This window comes from Aphelocoma coerulescens, chromosome 2 (assembly GCF_041296385.1).
Source record: "Aphelocoma coerulescens isolate FSJ_1873_10779 chromosome 2, UR_Acoe_1.0, whole genome shotgun sequence".
NCBI classification, from domain to species: Eukaryota; Metazoa; Chordata; class Aves; order Passeriformes; family Corvidae; genus Aphelocoma; species Aphelocoma coerulescens.
The window spans coordinates 138570963-138589806 of record NC_091015.1 but is presented as its reverse complement, the minus strand read 5'-3'; the positions used below and the strand labels follow the sequence as shown (position 1 = coordinate 138589806).

The window sequence follows — 18844 nt, the reverse complement described above, 5'->3', positions numbered from 1 at the left end:
CTTGTTACAGTCAAACCAATCCACCTAGAACTGAAGGAAAGCAATTGCTGGAGGAAAGCTGTTATCTCAAGTAGAAAATATGAGACAAACACCCCCTTCTCAGTCATACAGGTTAACAAAACACATTGCGGTCTTGTCTCTGTAAAATTTCTCCTTCACCTAATGTCCCAGGTACAGGGAAATCCAGGGCCACATTCAGAAGTCTGGAGGCCTTGGGGATGGCAGGTGTCTGTGTCCTGGCTCCCAGTGTCCACAGCAGTGCCCGTCTGCCGGCTCTGGCTGCACAGATGTGCTGCTCTGCACAGACCAGCCATGCTCAGCCAACCAGCAGTGCCTCTTTCAGACCACAGCTTTGAGTCCGAGTCCTGTTGGCTGCACACTAGACTGCAGCAGCTAAAAGGCTGAATCTGTCTTTCATCTGGCTTTTAAGCTCAGCCTTGAATGCATCTGCTTCTGGCTTTGCAGCAAGTTGCATCTGGAGCTCAAAGCACATCCATAGCCAGAGCTGTATCCAACCTCGTTCATGCTGACCTTCTTCTGCCAGGGGGGTTTTAAACACAGTTGGACAGACATGGCAGCCAGTTTGATGTCTGCAGTTTTAATAAAGCCCGACACACACACTGGTGCCTGAGCTGCAGGAGGACAGGCTGTGGTGTCAGACCTCATGTGGTTTTGAAATAGTTTCTTGTGGCATGTGCGATATCATTGCAGAAACCGACTCCCTTGGGCTTATAGACACCAGTACTGCATGTGATTTCTGTAGGTAGTGCATCCTTCCTGTGGTCCCTGAGCCTCTGTGCTACTGCAGTTGCATATTAATCTGAAATTTACACATAGCTGATGCACAGAGATACTCCTAACCATTCAGTTGTTCCTTATGCTTTTTTCTGTCTTTGGATGTCTGTGCATTAGTATGTGCTGTCTCTTCTGTTTTGATCCTAGTATGTTAACCAGGTGGATGTGGTGTCAGGCATATGGTAGGGTTTACCTTTGGCGTCTGCTGGCAGAACTCACTTCCTAAGGAAATGTCAGAGGGGGCGTCGCAATGGACATATTGTTCCCCTTGGACACCAAGGCCTCTCCCCACTAGGAGTAATTTTTCTGCTACATCCTTGGCAGAAGGAAAAGCTAAACCTCAGTACAGCTGCAGAATTTTCGCTCAAGATTTACTTTTAAAAGTAGCAAAAAATGTAAATAGAAGATGATTTAGGAGGGCTGTTTAGATTTTTTAAATTTTTTTTCATAGTGCTCTGATCATACTGTGAGTGAAGTCAGTGTAAAGGAAGGCACAAAATACAACATCCCACATAGTGAGTAGAAAGTGTGCCACTTTCTTTGCAGCAAACAGACAATAAAACTTGCCATGTTGCAAGACCTACTCCATTTTATTACCAGAACCAGGCCAGCATCTATGTTAAAAACGGCTGTGCCCTCAGGAAAAGCTCAAACACCGCTTCTCTCCTCAGTGAACATGGAAATTTTCCCCTCCAAACAGCCACCCTGAGTAAGGTGTATTCAAAGCCCAGGCTGTCCTCACTTAGATGCCAAGGACTGAGGAAAAGGGAGCTCCCTTACCCCACATACTCATGGGCAGCTGCTGTTATCTCCCCATCTCCTGTTTCCAAGCCACAGTGCAGCATTCCTCCCTGCCTTCCTGCCTGTGCAGGCAGTGCAGGCGAGGCAGCAGATACCCCCTGCTCCTTGGATAAGCTCTTTCTTGGAGCTGTGAAGGCAGTGGAAGAGAGCTGGGGCACCGCTCCTTAGCTGGTCCACAGCCACCATGTGCACAGCACCAGCAAAACAACACATGGTTGGGTTTTTCTTTAGAAAAGGGCCATACAGTGGATAAATGAAACAATTAATGAATAAGTTCAGTATGATTGCCCTGGAGGCTACTTTGCTGGTGATGCCCCACTTCTGAAGGCTTCTCCACTTTATGGAAGTGAGGGATATAAACCAGCCTGGGAGAAGTTTAGCCTGTGTTAGCTTACACTTCCTTCAGCTTCAGAAGGCTTTGCTTTTTGCTTTTTGTCCTTAGGTAAATTGTGTGTTCATAGAACTAGAGACAGCTTTGGTGTTACACGGTGACCCTGATGACAAGCAAGATTTCTCATTTCTCCATTTCTCAACATTTTCTGCTGCTAAAACAACAAAACATAATTATTAGAAATGAGAATTGGTGCAAAAGTCAGGAAGCAGTATAGAAGAATGGGTTGGTTACTGGTCACACCATGAGGGTGAAGGATCTTTTTCTGTACCTTAAACCCCTCTGTGCAACAGGAAACATTGAACAGCAAAGTCATCTTTTTTCCATATCATAGTCTTTTTATTTTGTATTTCATTAAAAGGTGGTCATAAATGGGAATGACTTGAGGAAATTGAACTGGCCTAAGATCTTCCCTGCTTGCCCAGTTCAACGGGTTTTTTTCTCCAGAAAGCAGGATCTGGCATCTCCTGGCCTGTCAGGAAGGTTTCCAGGCAGCTGAAGTTTTTATATTCCAGCCTCAAAATCTGGCTAGTGATATCCAGTCTGGAAGTGTTAAATATTTGATCGCTTGTTATTGTCCTGAGTTCCCATCTCAACTGATGGACACCATAGACTTGTTTTGGGGACAGATCAGGTTTATTGACTGATGGAAGCTGTTGGACCCTGGCCATGTTATCCAGGGAGTTGAGGCATAGCCAAGAAAACAGGTGTTGCAATGCAGAACTGTGCTCTGTCTTTGGCTCTGTCACGGAAATTTTGGACAAGCTGCTAAAATCAGGCTTCTCCAAAGTGGCTACTGGTAGTGTTTCACTCTGCCAGACTGCCTGCTTGAGAGCTGGCTGCTTCCTTCATGAAAATATTGTGGACATCTCTGATTGCATCTCAGCTGTCAGCTGTGAAATGAGAAATTCACAGCAATTCTCTTTGAGGCAATGCGAAAAATGAATTAATTTGGGGTTGTGTTGTACTTGGATAATGGGATAACGCTTCTTCAGGACAGCCCGGGAACAAATTAATAATTCTGCCTTCAGAACAGGGTCTCACTAGTGTGTAGTAGGCAAGGGAAGAGGGACTTAAAACTGAGGATAGACCAAATGTTCATGTACCTCACCCTCCTATTCCCAGCTGGGCAGCAATTCCAGCAAAATAGTATGTTCTTGTGTGACTAAAGAATAGAGCATAGTGTAAAGGCAATCTCTTATTTCTATCCTTTTAGTCCTAGCTATTATTTGTAAATATTTGGCTTTGTGGCTTCTAATGTTCTTTTAGCCATCTCTTTTTTTAATGGCAACTGTTTTTTAATGACAAAACTCTCCAAATACAGCTAAAAAAAATTAACTTCTCATTTCATTAAGGAAATAGCCACACTATCAGTACTAGTATCCTCAGGAAATAAAATCACATGGAAATAAAACAAAAAAGGTAGGAAAATATATCCTCTCTTCCTGGTAGATGCTACTTTATCTCCAGCTCTTCTGCAAATGCACTAAATTTCCTTTTGCTTTGGTATTCCAGTTGCCTGCTCCCACTCCCAAGAGATTTGTGCAGCCAGTGTGGAGCAGGGCAGAGGAGGAGGAAGTAAAATGGGGCGGTGCAGTTTACAGGCATTTTATAGCTGTAACTCATTAACGAAGAACCTGGTCTCCAGTGAGTGGAACAACTTTAATGTTCATTTTGCCCTTGACTTTTTTCTTACACTGGCACAGGCTTTAAGGTGATGCCTACTTTGAATTTCACTGTAAGACCACTTCTGATTCTTTTTTTTTTCCTTTTTTTGAAGCAGGATGTCTAGTTATCCAGTAAGTGGCAGCAAATGGCTTAAAGATTCATGAACAGTAAATTGTTATCCAGTGAATCTTTGACCAGTGAATGAACAAAAGTCATGGATTTCTGCACATGACTACAGAGGGTGAAAGAGAAAGGAGAGCTGTGCAATCTCCATGCTTGCTAACCGTGAAAAATGTCTTGCCTTTAAATTCTGTATTGGTAGAACAACCTCTGCTCACAAGACACATTAGCAAAAACTATGCTAAATTCAGTTTGAAAGAGTTCAAGCTGCCTAAGCAAAAAGAAGCTTTTTGGTGATGTCTTATTTACATGTCTCTTGTGGGTGGTGAGGAAGTATAAAACTGAAGGAAAAGAAAAAGAAAACAAAAAAGAGGGAAAAACAAAGGTGATTGGTATGCAAAAAATCACTTTATCCCAGTATTTTTAAACTTTGAGGAAGGTAAGTAAATAGGAATAAAAGAAACAGTCATAGAGAGATGCATTTCAGTGTCATCCTGCTTCTTTCCACTTTCTTTTCCAAAAAAGAAAACAAAATCACCTAAATGGGATTACAAACTAATATATTTATTAAACAAAAGGAAATGGAAACAAATATTTAACCACAAACTGTGGCTAAATGACACCTAATTTTCTAAAAAGGAAATATGAGAAAGGGGTATCTAAGAAAGAAGCCACATCTGGTAAAAGTTTTATGAAAAACCCACACAATAGCATCTTGAAACACTAATTAGAAACAGCATCCTAAGAATTTGCTTCTACTTTTAGTACAGGCTGTTTTTCGAAGTGGAAAGATATCCTCAATCCATCTATTTCTGAGATGAAAAAACTCCAGGGCAGTGGGCTGGACAGCAGTGCAGGGCATTAACAACCCATTCTAAGGTGTGCCAGAGGCGACTGGCAGTTTCCATGGGTAACTCTGGGCATTCTCAGGTGGGGTAAGAGTTACTCACTAATAAACGCTGTGCTGGAAAAAGCTCTTAGAGCCAAACACCGAGTGCCATGAGTGCCATTTGCCAGTAGTAGGGAATGAGCCTCCATGGTTTTCATCCTCTCACCAGGCAGATACAGCTGTTTATCCGCCTGACACATGTAAGTGCTCACTGAGCCTGTTTGCAATCTCAAGTGAGGCAGTGAAGCTGACAGGGCGTTGTGTGCAGAAGATAATCAATCCAGCATTGTCTTTCCATTCATTGGCATGCACATGGCTGAGACAGACACATGGATGACAGGGATGACTGTGAACTACAAGTGACCCAAAGCAACTAAAAGGGGAGTCATGCAATGAAGCTGATTCTGTATGAAATGCCTTTCAAAGACATCTACTGAGATTACCCTTGAAATAGATGACAGATAATGGATCCTGCTGAATCCTTCAGGATCTGTTGAGGCTGCTATGATTGGGCAAGGGATTGGAGCCATCTCCAGCAGGGCGAGCTTTACTGTATTTAACCACAATTTAGTTCTCTGTGGGTCTAGATGGTGCAGTGTCTTCAAGTCTGAGTGTTGTTGAAGTGCACCTTGAAAAGAGGTCTGGTGCAGACTAGTTCTCCCTTCCCAGCTATGATAGCACAGTTTAGGATGATTGTATAATTCTAGGGCTTGGATTTCTGCTCTACTGACGGGTGCAATTCAAATGGTTAGTTTAAAGCTCTAGAAGATTAATGACTCCTGAGGTTTTGTTTTTCCCATGGTGAAGTCCCAGACTGCAAATCCATGCGTGCTGATGATAAGATAGCAATGAAACACGCATCTGGAAGGGACTGCCTTTGTCAGTCAACTAACCCCTTCTATCATAGGCAACCCTATCACATGCTCACTCAGAAAGGTGTTTGTCAAAAGGAGGAGTCAATGCACCTTCTTTGCCTTATTGCAGTGCAACAACACTGTTGCACTGTACAGCACTCTCCTGTGTCAGGGATCCCACTCAGCCCAAAGCAGAGGCTTCCTCTGAGCTTTCTGTTCTCTGAATCTCATTTCTAAACCTGCCCCTTTTGGGTGTCCTGCTTCCTACTGGGCAATAACTGCAGGTAGAGTGGGAGGTGAGGATTAGCACCATTTGGTGGGGACGACAGCCTGCAGTGCACTGGGGCCATGAGGATGAAAGAGGGGAGGCAAGAGAGCACAGTGAAAGAATAAATCAGGAAACAATGAAAAGTAGTAAAAGTGAGATAAAGAGATAAAAAAGAAGACAAAGAGATAAAGCCTCACAGGCTGTACAGGTGAAAAGAGTAATATTTGAGATTTTAGAAGTTGGCGGCAAAACCTTACAGTTTGGTGTTCACATTCCACTTTGTCTCCCAAGTACACCTCAGTAGATACATCCTGTGATCATGGTTTTCTTTTCCATGGTCATTTCACATTTTCACAGAGAAAGAAGATATCAGAGAATGTGATGGTAAGTATAGATAATACTAACAAATATCTCATGGTTGTTCGGTAGTTGACATCTGTGTATGGATTTTGCTCCATCTCTCCCAGCTTCACCGATGCCAGGTTACAGTTTTCTGTTTTAAAGTTTTACAAGATTTTGGCAATTGACTTTCCCCCGTCCCCACCCCCAGCTATTGCAATCACTGTCACTACTGAAGTGTGCAGAAGAAAATGTGGATTTTTGCTAAGGAAGTTTCTCATTTTTCAGAAAACATGTCTGAAGTGTTGTCATAATCTCTACTGTTGGACTGCACTAGACAGTGCACTGTTTTCAGTCTGATGAAGTCAGAAAGGGGCAGTGGTGCTGATGCAATAAGATGGACTCTGAGACTTCTTTCTCAAGCTGTATGGCTTGGTTTAAATGTTCTGGTTCTTTCACACCAGCCAGGGCACTCTGTGCTGTGCTCCCTGCATCAGGCAGGCTGATACGTAATTATCCACATAGGATGATGCATGAAGAAAAAAGACAGCCAGTAAACAAGACAATCTATGAATAGCAGTGAAAACAGCTGTACAATTAAGTCTTTTACTTACTTATATTAAATCCTGGTTGGCAGTGTACTTGAGTGCCACTCCTACAAATCTGAGCAGTAAACCTTATGGTGGCTAGTAGTTTGCCCCAAGTTCTGTACCAGAATAAGATGGCACTTGGTCACACGGCCACTAGCCTGTGGCTGAGGGTAGTCATGGCTTTATGGCCTCCAGCAGTGACATGCTCAGTGGGGAGATGGCAAGCTGCTGAGGAACATCCACAAAGCAGCACGATAATCCTTGCTGGGATTTCCTGGAAGATAAGCAGGGTGAGTACTAAGAAACTGGAGTATTTCACATCCCTGGGAGCGCTCAAGGCCAGGTTGGATGGAGCTCTGAGCAACCTGGTCTAGTGAAAGCTGTCCTTGCCCATGGCAGGAGGCTTGGAACTACATGATCTTCCAACCCAGGCATTCTATGTTTCCATGATTATTTCCAAAACAATCAAGTCCCCCTTGCCAGCTTGCTGAACAGGAAAATTCACGGTGCTTCCCACAGCTCCAGACAGTGGCAGGCACTTTAGCTCAAGCTTTAGCCTGCTTCCCTGGAGAAACTGTGATGTCCCAGTGACTGTTGAACCTGCCCAACTGCATTTCAAAGAAGGACTTGAAAAGACACCTCTGACCTTGTAGGTTTTCCATGAAGGTCAGCTGCTGTGTAAATGAGAGAGACCCAAAGTCACCTCCTTCCTCAAGAGGACGGTCATCACCAGAAGCTCTCCCACAGTAGCAGAGATGCCCGGGCTGTGTCTGGGTCCAGGGAGACAAGCAGGTGCTGGGGGGAGCTGTGAGGGAGGGTGTTGGTATCATTGGAGTCTGCTAAGGATGAGAATTAGAGCTTTCAGGGTGCAAATCCACAGGAAAAGCAAGATTCATTAGTTTGCTGCTTACTAGGAACTTCCTGAAGTTGTTCTCACAGTTTTCTCATCTGCAACAGAGGTTGAGTTTTTGTCAGGAAAAAGTAGTGAAGACACACAGCTAAAAGGCTTGGGACTGGAGGTTAGTAAACTACTCCTAGCCATGGCCAAGGCTTTGCATACAGCCCTGAACAAGTCACTGAATTCTTCTGTGCCTCAATTACCTCATTTATAAAACTGCAATAAAGATTACTTTTATCTCCAATTACCTTTGGTAGCTCCAAATAACATTTCTTAATCAGTGCCAGATATATAGTATCTGACAAGCTTTTGACTACATCTTTTCATAAACTTGGTATCAGATTCCGACTTTTAGAAAATAATTTTCTTTTTGTGCAAGTATTTAAAACAAGGACGTATAATATTGCTGTGATTAAGACAATGGTATTTAAGAAGGCAGTGATAACAAAAACAGTTGCCTGACAGAGGAAGATTAGTCCAGACCATACTATCAAAGCCAAGTGTTTTTTCTTCAGAGGAGGACCCACTCCCTACTGAGATGCTGATGATAATGTCCTCAGCCGAGGAAGGTGGGAGAGTAGCCCCTGATTGCCAGAGTGTGCCCTCAGGGGAGAATCGATTTACCAAACAGCTGCTTAGAGCTCATTCAGCCTTTCAGGGGCATCACATGCAACATACGTGCCTCAGGACAAGCTCAGGAGATGAGTTCTCGCAGCCACTATGCTCTTCCCTTTTCAGCTCGGTGCTTTCTGTGTGCTATCGTTCCTCACAGAAGGTGTGGGTGTTTTGCAGTGGCTGTGTGGGATAGCATGTGCACGGTGCTTTCAGCAAAGGGTTGGTCTGTGCCTCCCCACTGTCCCCAGCAGTGAGTGCTGCTATTCAGCCTTGCTCTGGATGGCTTTTTTGACTTCACATTCAGGACACCACGAGTGACTATCAGATTTCAACTCCTCCTTTCTGGGTAACACCTGAGGCCATGACTTTACTATCATACAATGCGGCTTACAGGGAAAAACTCTTTTACCTTTTCCTTCTCCCCCCAGCTTCTCTACCAGCTTCACTCACCAAATTCCTCTTCCAGATTTAAAAGCTCAATATTTGAGGAAGCACATGTCAGAGCACTTCTAGATTCTGGCAGCTCCTTTTCCTTCCAGGGCTTTGCAGCTCACCTTGTAAAACCAGGCCCCTCCAATACAAAGCTCAAAAATTACCAACGCTGTGTGAGGGTCAATGAGGAGAAAGGTGCTTCCAAATAAAACCTTTGTGTATCTGGATGGCCTCAGATTCAGCCAGTGACCTTTTCTTTCCTGGTGAAGTCCTGTATCCAGAAGGAACTGACAGCAAGTTATATCTTAATTAGCCAGGAGTTTTGTGATTCTTTAAAAAATTTGCAATGAGTTATGTTTAATTATTTAAGGAATGTTTGAATGTGTTATTTTAGCCGGTTTTGATTTAGATCTGTGTTGGCTAAGTGTCAGTAGAAAACTGAGAAATTACCTCACTGCACCTGTGGAAAGGAACTCTGTGGACACCTACTCCTTAGAGAACTTAATCCATAGTTGAAGAACAAAATTCAATAAAGAATTGTTTCATGGTTATCATATAACTAGAGATAAATTAGATGTTACAGAACAAGAAAGCTACCATGAGGAAGTTAAGGTGTGAAAGCCTGTACACCCCAGAAAACTTGATTAATTCATTGCAGATGCAGCAAGGGAGCCACTCAGTAGGCTTGTACACCCTAGGAAACTTAATCAATAGTAGTTGTCTAACCAGGACAGCAAATTTAATAAAGCACTGTTTAGCTGGATAACACTTGAGTTATCCATTAAACAAAGATAGATGAGGTATCCTGGTAGTAATTAAAGAAACAAAACACCGATACCACCATGCAGTAAACTGGGTGGACTTTTGGGAGTGTCTATAAAAAAATCTTGGATGTTATTGGGTATATAAATGTCTGAAAATTGTTGTTTCTTTGAACATGTCTATGGTGAATAAATTCTCGATATGTTCCAAATTTTGACTCAAAATCGTTATTAGGAATGTTCATCTAGCAGCTTTTTGCTGTTAGATTTAAAGCTCCTTGTTTCAGAACCTGTCCACCCATAGGAAAGAGCACGACAAGAGCCAGGAAGGTCCACAGCTGCAAGGTGGCCAGTTCTCAGAAAACCCTTCTGCATCCCAGCAGGACCACCCTCTTTATTCACCTTCCAGACTCTTCAGCCAGCATGAGCAGCACCTTGTGCCTGGAAGGTATGCTCTGTAAAGTATACTCTGAGTTTTCAGGTTTGGCAGCATTTCTGGAAGGGTTCTGCTTACCTTTCCCCAGTAGTTTTGCCTCCCTGACACCAGCACAGAGCCCTTAAGGGCATGTGCTTCCCCTGAGCCAGCCTTCAGCCTCCTCTAACCAGCAGCTGTGCAGGGATCTGCCACTCCAGACTTAGAATGCTGAAAGAACAAACTGGGGAGCTTCTTGGCTTTGGAAGAAAGAGATCCTCGTGAATATTCCTGCTAACCTAAGGAAAAAGTGAATGTACATCTTTTGTCTGCCTCAAACCCTGTGCCAGGCTCTCTTCACCTACTCCCTTCTACCGTGAAGCAGAGATTCAGGTGGACTGGAGCGCTTCATTTTGTGCAGAGAGGGACCAAAGACAGCCCTTATCCCTGTCTCCTGGGTAACCTTAGGACATGCAAACATGGATTGGATTTTGTGGTTGTGCTCATAGGATAAGGACTGAACTACTTTGCTAAGCTTCTCAATGCTCAAGGAACACTAAGCCCAATATAACTTGCATGGTGAAATGTTATTTATGCAGAGGATTAACAGATCACTCAGATAAATGCATTTATTTGATTGCTTATCTGCCCTGGGGAGGGCAGATGAGCAACCCACACGATTTTACATCTAACTGCAACAGCCTTTTCAAAGAAAACTTCAGTAGCATGTCTGGAGTTAGACTGCAAATCTCCAGTTTCTGTTGAATCCGCTTATAGTACATGACATTCTTCTACCAGGCTTTTATTTCTTCTTTGCCTGTAATATGATTGTTGGGTTTGATATTGTTTTTTACTTTTCAGTAACACTACACTGAGAGTTACCTACCTGTGTGTTCTGGGCTTATAATTTTTGTCACTCTTTTTTATGATGGGGGAGGAAATAATTCATCACTGGAATCAGTTCAGGCTTTGCAGCATTATACACACCACTGAGTATTACTGCTCTTGTTTCTGGAAGCGGAGTCAGGCTGCATCTGCCAAAAGCATCTGGCCTTCTGAAACTGGCATAGGTAGTCCCCAGCTCTCTGCAAGTGCTTAATTTGCCTGTGTTTGGAGGTCAGTCTGCTTAATGTAAGCCTAATTTATCTGGGTTCTGACTCCCCCTTGGATCTTCTCTGTGATACTACAGTTTCTAAGGGTTCATCCCAAGTTATTACGTGCCAAACAAAGCAGCTGGTCTGCAGCACAAACTGTGGGATATCCCCTGGCTGGGTCTCCATTTCTTGCCTTCTAACACATTTGCTGCTTTGCCAGGGCATGATTCTCCTCAGCTTCACATCGCTGAGAAGCAATGAGAGCTTCTCATGGCAGTAACAGTGCTCATCCATGATAAATGGGCAGCTGTTGGAAGCACTGGGGGTCTCCAGATCCCTGTGATGTCAGAGGATGGAGGGCAATGGGGAGACTGACAGAGCACGTGGCTGAGCCCCAGGTCTGCACTCACTGGCCATGTGTGATGGCCAAGGGCTGAAGGGTTTCTGGGTTATCACAGCATGCTTAGCTGCAACCTGTCAAGACTGGACCAGCTTATGACTGTGGCCAGCACCTTATGCTTGATTTTGCTTAATAATGGACCATAATGGATTTCAATATGTTGAGTGTTGGCACTAGCTGTTTGTTTTAACCATGGTGTGGTAAATCTAAAACTCAGCTCTGACTGTGACCAGGCACCACTACCTCTGTCTCTTGCATCTCTCACCTGGCTGTTCCCTTCCCTTTCTTCTGCAGCTCAGTGTGGGTGCTGAAGCCCACTGGAGATGTGCAGTGGACACTCCAGCAGCTCCAATGGGTATAGTTCAGCTCTGCCAGCTTCATGTCCCTGGCTGAAACCCACTTCTGTAGGGCTGTGTGTGGGAAACGGGATTGACCTTGGCAGCAGCACTGCTGCCTTTGAGTGCAGGAAGTGCTCAGAGCCCTGAGGGTCTTCAGCCGCCTACAGGTACCAAGATCTCTGACATGAGGCTTGGCAGGCCAGTCATGACAGCGTGTGTAGGAAGGGGATTTATAAGATGGACTTGAGGCAGAGGGCTTTGATCCTCTGGGCTGTGGCATCCCAAATGGTGGAGAGAAGGAGCAGAAAAAATGTCATGTTCAGGCCTCCTTAGGGACATGAATATCTGAGAAGTTCTGCAAATGAGCTGCTTTGGGTGTTGAGCTGTTCTTTGTTCCCAGGAATGCTGCACAGCTCCCTGGGAGAAACCCTCCCACCGATGAATTTCACAAGCTTTTAAATTCATGGGTCAGATGACAATCAGGAAGACTAGATGCTTGTTCGTGCTTCCCCACTCCCCCCTCCCTTAGTATCTGAGAGGAACCAGCGTGGGAGACAGTATCTGCTATCCAAGCCACTTTTTTTTCCTTCTTTTTGAGGTTTGTTCAAATGAAGGAATGAAGGAGCTGGTTGGTATTTCCTTTGCAGGTCTCCCCTCCCAGGCAAACGGAGCAAAGTACAAGAGCTCCTTCTCCTCCCCAGCTTGCTCTCCTTCCAGCTGAGTTCCCCAGGCTCCCTGGGGCTTGTGCTCTGCATGGAGCATACAGCAAGGACCAGCAATCTGTCAGCTGAGCTCTGGTGCTGCACTGCGCACGACCTCACCAGCACAGACTGCATCTCACACACGCTGGCCTACTCGGGACACGCCCTCTTACAGTTTGTGCTAATTCTCAGTATCCCTGCCATCTTCGGACCTGGACACAAGGAGCTGAGGTGCACACCGCGTTCTAGAGGCTTCAGTTAAATTTTAGATGAAAAATAGTAAGGGGCAGGTAACTTCACTGATACCACAAGACGGCTGTGTTCAACCGGCTTGCTGTGTCCATCTGTGCAGGTATAAATCTATTGACTGGAGCATGGTGATGGTGAGATCCAGCTGTACAACTTCAAGGCTGTGCTGTAGATGTGCATAGAAGACCCATCTGGATACAAGGGGGCATCCAGCTATATGGAGTGGGAATTAATATCAGCAGATGCAAAAGCTAGAGACAATGCTCTTCTGGGTGTTGTTGGCTGTTGAATTTACTGGGTTGCAGCTTTGGGATCCAAATCCTCTCATATTACAATTTTTACTGGTTCTTGAGCGTATCTGACAAATCCACAACAGCAATTTAGCAACTACTCCGCTGCTGATAAACCTCAGGGTATAAATAAATAAATCAAGGTATACATTTCAATGTAGTTTGATTTCCTAGGTCTTATCTTCTATAGGAATTTCTGATTGAGATGTAATATAACTTATCATTGTAACTGTATTAGGCAACAGTCCTGGCATAATTAATGCAGCTAGTAACAGCAAAAAAGGCACAAGCATATGCCGATTTTGTTTCAAAAGTTGAAATAACCCATCAGATATTAATTTTTCAAGATGCAAACCGCATCTATAAAATGTGTGCCCACCCACCTTTCTGGGAGGAGATCAGTCTTTAGCTTGCAAACCATTTGGGGCACGAATTGTATCTTCTCTCAGACCCCGTAAGAGCAGAGCCGTATCAGTGCTGCGGTTAGAAGAGCCTTCAGGCTGACTAGTCACACCACAACTTGGGTTTCTTCCATGTGAGCACTTAATTAGATTGAACTCTGCTAATTTAAGATAACAAGATAAGGTTAGCCCGGTTAAGTGTATGTGGCGATTTTATCTGCTATCAGCGGTGGGCTTTGTCTTTTTCTCTTACATGCGTTTAACTTGCAATTGCCCACAAGGTGTTATCAGCACTCACCTGAATGAGAAGGAGCAAGGAGCTGCAGTTCTGCAGGGAGCAGGCAGCCCTGGAGAGCGGGCAAGTCGTGGAGCACTTTGCAGGCCTTCAGGGGGTGACAATGGCCGTTGTTTAAAACTGGGTGGGGGCTCTTTGCCTGTAAATAGTGCTTACCACACCCCCACACACCTTCACTTACGCACACACAGGCACACGTACATGCACACACACATGCACACGCATGTATCCACCTAGACCCAGCTCTGCTCTCTCTCAGGCTCTGGAAAATGTTAAGACCTTCTGAGCTTATTTGTTCTTTTTTTTTTTTTTTTTTTTTTTTTTTTTTTTTTTAAGCCTTTTGATATCACGTTTCACTCTCTTTATGAAGTGAAGACAAAGTGATTCAGTGATTCAAATGAAGCTGAGATTTCCATCTTATCAGTTACTTCCAAGATAACTGTTTAAAAAGTAAAAAGAGGGTGGTGATGTAAAATCATAGGCTGGAGACACCAGATCTGGGTATTTTCTAAAGTACTAGGGATTTCCAAGGTAGGAGCAGTAGCGCATGCTTGTGTCCAAGTGTGCAGAAGCCTGTGGCTCTAACTCACACGAGGGCACGGGAGCTCGCTGCTAGGACCCAGGCAGCTGCTCTGCTAAGCCAGGGAATTGCTGACCCCAGAGTACCTGCTGTTTATGTCTGAGCGATCCTGGAAACAGCCACCAAGATTTCCTGTGGAAGCTGGAGATGTGGAGGTGCTCCCAGATGAGCAGCATCTCCTAGTTAGTGACATGCCGCTGGGACCCCACATCTGCTCCTCTGTGCTGGTGTGGAGATGATCCAATGCTAAAAAAACGAGGACAAACTCTAAGTGCTCTGACTACCGGTTGTGATCTCATTGCATCTGCCTGGATCTGCAGGGGAGCTACAGTAGGAGTAGCAGCATTTCCCTAAGCTCCATTTGCATTTTGTAAGAGCTGACTTCAAACTTCAAACTCCGCGGTTTGGAAGGCAGAAGGGAGAATAAGGATACAGGGCTCAGGTAACACTGTTCCTCTGTCTAGAACAAAGAAGATGAAATGAATCAGCATAGATGAGAGAAAAGCTATTTTTCCTTCATTTTTCCTGTTATATTTATTTTCATTAGTATTATTCTCAGTAGTATTATAACAAATTAATAGTGTAATAGTGTAATTATCATATAACATATTAACATTCATAATAACATATTTATTATGTTATTATATAATGAGATAGAATAATTATTATAATATACTTGTTGTTGTTGTTATATATTTAGTATAATGATTAGCAGTATTATGCAGAAAAACTATGTGCCTGAAAAAGTTCCCCTCCTGAGAATGGTGACTTCACAGCCAAGTATAGTGAGAAGTGCTGAAGGCATGAAGGGAAAATGTCCTCCCTTCTGTTATGTGCTATCTCATAATAATGATTTGGGGCTTCAAATATGGAGCATAACCTCCCTCAATCCTGCACAAAATAAGCACTAAAAAGAAACAGTGTCACTCTAGAAGTGTCTATAACCTGTGTATAAGGCATCTGTCCTGCAGAGAGAGGATGTTGTTTTGGAAAGCTACCCCTATGCCTTGGTTTTAAGTACCATATTCAGCTGAATACTTGCACATTATTTTATTACAGTTCTGGAATTTGTTCAAGTTAGCCTTTCCAGCTTCTCCTCATCCTGTGATTCATGCAGGTGTCCCAGCTCATTTAGAAATCAGTCCTATCTGAGGTCAACCAACCTACAAAATTAGCTACTTGGCAGATGTTGGTACCTCAGCTCTTGTGAATGACCTGTTGCAGATCACTGATAACATATGTAACCTCCAAGATTATTTTGTCATGCTGAAGTTCACTACTTATTCTTCTTTGTTCTGACTTTCTGAGGTTAGAATCTGTAAAAATACACAAATACTGTAACGATAAATTTTTCTCATGTCCATAGTTTCTTGAAGCTCTCATCTTCATAGTTTTTTCACATGTGGCTGACGGAGGTCTTCACTCACAAGCTGCCCACTTCTCCCCAGCTGGTGTCCGCGATCTTCAAGTGTGCTTCTCCCCCTTTAAACATAGGCATTGAACTCTCTTTTACATATTTTCAAAAGGTTTGGATTTTAACCATCAGCAGATGCAGTGATCAGTCATTTAGTATCCACATTTTGAGGCTAACTGCAGCAAATGGCAGTAGCATGGGACAGATTATGTGTATAATCTGTTATCACTATCACATTTATCTAACAGTAATCAGATATCTGTAATGCTGTATTCATTAATTCATCGGTAAATGAAGCTGTGCTGCCAGATAACGTTCTCTTTTTTAGGCTACAGAACAGTTTAAAGGGGGATCACAAGGTCCATGTTTGGCATTGGGGTATTGTTGCTCAGGAGAAAAAAGTTGATGCTGTGAACTGGCAGTGCTGACTGAAATGAATGCTCCCCCTGCTCCTCTCTTTGTTTGCACTGAATGGCACCACCACAGAAGCAGCAGCCAGGGAGCATCGAGAAACAGCCACAACCTTTCTGTATGTGCAGCAAAATGCTATGCTGAGAATAAATATTTGTCATACCCCACAGGACCTACTAAGCTGCAGATGAAAAGAAAATGAATCTAGTTTCAGGCAACAAAGGAATTAGTGCTACAGCTAATCTTTCCCTATGTTTATGTACCACATCCCCATGTAATTTTTGAGACAGTTTCCAGCATGTTCCCCTGAAACATGAGAATGGGGGTCAATAATATTAAATATTAACATAGGAGCTGGGTACTAATGTCTGACCTTATCACTAGTCTAAAATTGGATATTTAATAAACATCATGAGACAGGGAAATCTCTTCTAATAGCATCTTGAATCTTTAAATTGTGGCTTCCCCTGCTCCATATCCTGCAATGAGCTCTCACCACAACCTCTGCAAGTATTTGTCTAAAGCATGAACTTCATGCCAGTTCTCTTTAATATTTTAAATATTGGTTGTAGCACAGTTTTTAGTGCATTAGGTCTTTTTAGGTCCCCCTTCCTACCTCCTGTCCTCCCCTGCCCTCCTCTCCCCTCCTGTGCCCTCCTCTCCCCTCCCCTCAATGAGACAGCTCCCAGCACATTTAATTTACTAATACAGATGTAAACAGTGTTCCCAGCCTAGGATGCCCTTGAAATGGGTATGCATTTAGGTTTTGCCCTTGAGCTGGGCCTGTGTTAGCTTCTGTGTAAGTAATAGGTTTGTCTCCATGAGCATGGACAGAAGATGAGCTTGGGCTCAAGGCCAGCTTGGGACTATTGCAGAATACAGTGTGGCTTTTATTGGCCTCTCCTTCCTCTGAAATATTCCCTCCATGTTTCCTTTCTGACAACTTTCTGCATGTTTCACCACCGAGTTAATCTTGAAGTAGAAGAAGACTGATGTGGTGAGACATGTTTCTGGTGAAGGCTTGGCATGACAGGCAGTGAAGGTACCATTTTTCTGCAAACCTGCACGAATACCACAGGGTCAGCACGATCCCCACTATATGTGTGACCCCTACTATGTGGGAACGCAGAAGTGCCAGCTGCTACTCACAATATGTCAACTCTTGGAGTTATGGAGAGTTATGCCATAAATGGGCACACCTGAGTGCTGGGATGCCATCCAGAGGGACCTGAATGAGCCTGAGGAGTGGCCCCATGTGAAATTCAAAAGAGACAACCAGGCCTGGTACAAGGCTCTGAATCTGGGTCAGGGCAGCCCCTGGTTGCTGGGGGCTGAACAGATTGATGGCAGCCCTGCTAAGAAGAATGTGCTGGTGCTGGTGGATGAAAAGCTGGGTGCGAGCCAACAGTGTGCACTCACAGCCCAAAAAGCCATAACACATCCTGGGCTGCATCCAAAGAACCCTGGCCAGCAGGTCAAGGGAGGTGGTTCTGCCCCTCTACTTCAGTCTTGTGGGACCCCACCTGTAGTGCTGCATCCTGCTGCACAAAAGACTTGTTGGAGCAAGTCCAGAGGAGGGCCACAAAAATGACTGGAAAGCTTGAACACCATTCCTGTGAGGAAGGGCTGAGAGAGTTGGGGTTGTTCAGCTTGGAGAAGATAAGACTCCAGGGACACCTCACTGCAGCCTTTCAGTACTTAAAGGAAGCTTATAAGAAAGATGGGGACAGACTTTTTAGCATGGCCTGTTGTGATAGGACAAGGGGTAAGGATTTTAAAGTAAAAGATGGTAGATTTAGGCCAGATATAAGGGAAAAATTTTGTTTGTTTGTTTGTTTCTTTTGTTGTTTTGTAATGCAGGTGGTGAGGCACTGGAACAGGTTGCCTAGAGAAGTTGTGGATGACTCATCCCTGGAAATATTCATGGCCAGACTGGATGGGACTCTGAACAACCTAGTCTAGTTGAAGATTTCCCTGAACATTGCAGAAGGGGTTGGACTAGAGGACCTTTAAAGCTCACTTCCAACCCAAAATGTTCTATGATTCCATGAAATGACAAATGTCATTGCATTAATAAAGTCTGTGACCTTCTCATGAGTTTGCTTGTGTGGAATAGCTTGTTGAAACTATATTTTGATGACTTCTCTCCTGTATAAAACCTTGGACCTCATCAGTAAAAACTGGTGCTTTCTGTCAAAGATTTAAGAATTTTGATGCAGCTTGCCTAAAAAACGCCTGAATTTTCATTTCTTTCTCCTACTGGCTGGTCTTGCTAGCATGGTGAACAATGTGATATAAGGAGCACTGGCTAATAGTCTTATTCTAAGAGAACCTCTTCACCTTCTCTTATACTTAGATAAGGAAAACTTTTGGTAAAGATTTTACTGAACTCTTGATGGAAAATAACTGCTTAGCTGAAGGATGACAGTAGAGACTGGAAAGCAAGAGCTGGGTGCCAAATGAAAGCCTTGAGGTGAAGATTAGTGTGTGTGACTCACGTCAATAAATCCAGCCCAGTGCTTAGTGTGGGCTCAACCATAAGTAGTCTTCCCTTCAGGTTCCCAAGTCATATTTGTAGCCTTGGGTTATTAGGGTTATTAGCCCAATTACAGTCTTGCTTGGCCAGTCTCTTTACTGCTTCTCTCAAAAATTCCAGTGTCTGTAGTGGGGATCATGTAGCTCCCTGCATCACCTCCTTTTCTGAGGCCCCCTGGGTAGCTCCAGGGGGAAACACAATGCAGAAACACAGGGCAAGGGAGAAGATGAGATCCAGTATGCTCATCCCTGAGGCAGGAGAGTGCACTTGCATGTGTCAGCATTTGTGCTGACGTTGGCACA

At 43.9% G+C, this 18844-nt stretch overlaps 1 long non-coding RNA gene across 2 annotated transcripts in view; it reads left to right on the top strand.

Moving 5' to 3' along the window:
- The window catches only part of LOC138105959 (uncharacterized), a 74129-nt gene that overhangs the window by 27854 nt on the left and 27431 nt on the right, over positions 1–18844 (top strand). Inside the window, exon 3 of one of the 2 annotated variants that reach the window (XR_011148828.1) lies at positions 17867–18085. The exons of the other annotated variant lie outside the window; for it this stretch is intronic. This is a non-coding gene — a long non-coding RNA (uncharacterized lncRNA). Of the gene's footprint in view, positions 1–17866; positions 18086–18844 lie in introns of those variants that run through there. 2 annotated transcript variants of the gene reach the window in all.